The following is a 3,671-nucleotide window of genomic DNA, read 5'->3' on the forward strand; positions in this document are numbered from 1 at the left end:
CTCCTTCCATGGTTTTGTAACAATTCCTAACCTAGTTTACTGCATTATGCTGTCGTTATCAAAATTGACATTATAGAAATGTGACTAAAATGTATTTCCAAACTTGCTTGTATTCTAGACAAGAAAAACCACAGGCATTGCAAGCTGGACATCAAACCACTTCACTATTTCAGATAAAATCATATTGGAAAAATATATCAGATACTTTTTAACATTCACATGCCACTTCAGTTTAGATCTTTTCAATTTTTTTATTATTTTTTGGGGGGTAGGGTTAGCTTCATGGGCCTACAGTATGCAGTGAAGTTTCTGGTTAATTGATTTCTGAGACAGCAGGTGTTTAAGTTCAAAGACCAGCAGCACACTTGGTGTTCACCACCACCATCATTAGCAGACTTTATATCCCTTAATTCTTTAGACTGTCTCTACCACTAGACTATGGGCTTGAGCCAGTGACCCCCAGAAAAACTCCTGCTGCCCTTTGAGCATCCTGGTTCACAACTAGACTTCAAAAAGGCACACTTAAACCTGCTATAAACCTCTGTGTCTCTGTTGTAAGCAGTTAAATCCTGTGACAGGTCATGTCACATTTGTCAGCTCTATGCAGGTGTCTTGGATATCTTACAGTCATTTCTATATGAGCAGGTAGTATGGATCAATAGGAGCAGCAAAAAGTTGACACTGTTCACACTGCCTAATTCTGAGTTTTTCTGGAATAGTTCTAGTTCCCACTCCACAGACTGGATGTATATTTGTAGCTGAAAAGCAATGCACTCCTCAAGTATACCTCTCAGTTTAATGACAGCTGAAGTTCAGGTGCTCAGATTGCTTCATTTTACAAACCAGAGCCACAGTAAATGCAGAAATTAATTACCAAGTCACACTCAAGTGAACAGCAACTGGGTTTTTGTCCCTCAAACAATGTCAGGTCATAACAGGCACTTACATCTGGGAACTTACAGGTTGCGATATCTGAGTCTAGATATCTATAATGTGAATTAGACATCTGTTTGTTTTTTTTTACTGTTAATAGAGGTTCCACTGACTCCTAACAAGATCCATGAATTAACATGTAATACAGAAACTTATATCATATGCAGACACCTTAGCTTTCATTTTATAAACAACTTCCAGAACAAAAGGATTTCTTTCCTCCCTGGTCATTCTGATTAATCTCGTGTGTGCCAGCTTAACCAGAATTAATCTTCTTGAATACTGATGATAAAAGTTATTCCATATTATGTTTCCTCTGCATGTATGGATACTTCCATAAGGAGCTGCAGGTTGATATCTGATATATTCTAGGGTTGTGTTTGCCTTTGCTTCATGGTACTATTTCCTTAGTCTCTTCTTGCTCACATTCTCAAAGCCCTTCTGTTTGACATGCTGATCTTGCTGTGTCAATGAACATTTCATCAAAGGTCTAGTATCCTTTTTATATCCTAGTCATTACGGAAAACAAGATAATAGCACAAGGAACCATTTATCTGTTACTTTTTTTTTTCTCCTCCATTTAACCAGTTTCTTAACTATATTTATGTAGTAAACCTGTTTAGCCAGTCGTGAATTTTCAGCATGAAAAACATTCCTGAAACCCATGAAAGATTGAATCTACTTTTTTTTTTTCTCTAGAGCATATTTCTTCTTATTCAATATTACAGCATTTTAGTCTCATTTAGTGTATTTCAGTTAAATCATGCCAAATTTTATTTCAGGTCCATTTGCTGTCATATCTTGATTATTCTTTTCTAATAATTCCTTCTAAAATTTTTGTTGATATTGTTCTTAAGCTAACATGTTATTAACTCCAAGACCTTAATGTTCATCTCTTTTTCTCCATGTTATTAGACAGATGAAAACTCTTTTCTACAGAGACAGTAAGGTCATGTGCCAGTTTTTTCAGAGTCCTTGGATGGACAACATCTATCTCCTTTATGTGGTTACAATGAGTTTTTCTTAAATACAAAAATCTCCAAACTATCCCTTGATCTCTCATCCATCCTTTCTCTATCCATTCATCAATCATCATATTTCCCTCAGTTTATAAAAAAAATATTATATAATATATATATTATATATATATAATATAATATAATAAAATATAATATATAATTTAAGGTTTTTATTTTCCTGAATTATCCTTAACTCCACACCAAGATCATCTCTGCTCTCTTTGCTCCCCTTTTATTTATTAAGCTAGAAAACATTTTGCTATAGTATTTTCTTATTAAAATATGTAGACATAATATGCAGGTGATCTCTCTATGACTGAGAGATATTGGCAGGAAAGAAGGAGAAGTCTATGTTCCTGCTGTGTGCAGCAAGTGTTATGTGAATAAATAAAACGTCTTGGTTTCCATCATAACCAGCCCCTGGCTGTTTTCCCACACAAAAAAAAAAAATAAAAATGGTGAACAGATGAATGCTAGACATTTTAAGGAAAGTATTAATTTCTGAGCCAAATAATTCACCAGGAAATGTGTTTGCAATTGCCTTGATTGAGCAGCTGCTCTTTTCTTCATGGATACCAAGAGCTTTTAGCTACACAGAGATGTAGCCAATAATATGTATAAGATTCATTAGATAATCTTCCATATGCATTAAATTTCTTCTCTAAGCTCAGAATGAAAAACAGTTTTCTATCAGGACTTATGTTGTGTATAAGCTTTGTGATTTGCAAACACTGTAGGAGTGTCCTTTCATTTGTCTGATGCTGACAGTTTATTGATGAGAACCATTACTGTTCTGCAAAGGCTATTGTCATATTAATGATACTATGTCCTGAGAGCATTGATCACAGAGCATCTTGATAAGGAAAGAAATCCTATACCACGGAAGAGAAAGAAACTTACATCCCTGTCACTTCCTAAAGCTGATTGTTTTTTCAAAGGTGTGACATACTATAACAAAATTTCAAGCCTTATTATTTGTTAGAAAAAAACCCTCTAAACTTCAGAATTCTGACACAGAGCCATTTACTTAAAAATCATTAGGTTTTCTCTAAAATTGCCCTTGAACAAATAATGTAATTGAAATACTAACACATATTTGTTTAGAGCACCATGGGAGATACCTCAGCAGGTTGCACTTGGGAATTTGAGAGTTGACTTGCCCTTCCACTGCTCCATTCACTTTTGAAGCTATTATTTTCTTCTATCTCTCTGCTGAGATCAGTGAGTGGTTTCACATCTGAAGTGAATATAAGTACATTTTTCATTGGAATTAAATTCTCTTTTCTCCATCACAATGTTTATAAACTGCAGATAATAAACCACCATTTTTAGTAAAGAGAATCAAAGAACAAGGGGTATTATTCTTATTCTGGAAAAAAAAAAAAAACCAACAAGTTCCGTATTAGTGGTTTAGTTTGAGCGCATTATTGAATCTTAAGTCTTCAATAAATCATTTCTAGTTTAAATTAAGGGTAACTCAGCTTTACATTTTAACATGTCCAGCCTAGGTAGGGAATTCCTTCCTTTTTTATCTGCTGAAGAGCCCAAACAGACCTGTTAATCAGGATGATCAAAATGCTTTACTCGTGTTTAAATACTTCTCAGGAGTAAACCACAGCATTGTACCCTCCATCATCAAGGCCTTGACCAGGCACTCCCAGCTGCATTAACAGATAGAAAGCCCTCTTTGCAGAGGTATATCTGAAAATCCAACTATCT

Source organism: Chaetura pelagica, unplaced genomic scaffold, assembly GCF_000747805.2.
Source record: "Chaetura pelagica isolate M959 unplaced genomic scaffold, ChaPel_1.0 scaffold85, whole genome shotgun sequence".
Lineage (NCBI taxonomy): Eukaryota > Metazoa > Chordata > Aves > Apodiformes > Apodidae > Chaetura > Chaetura pelagica.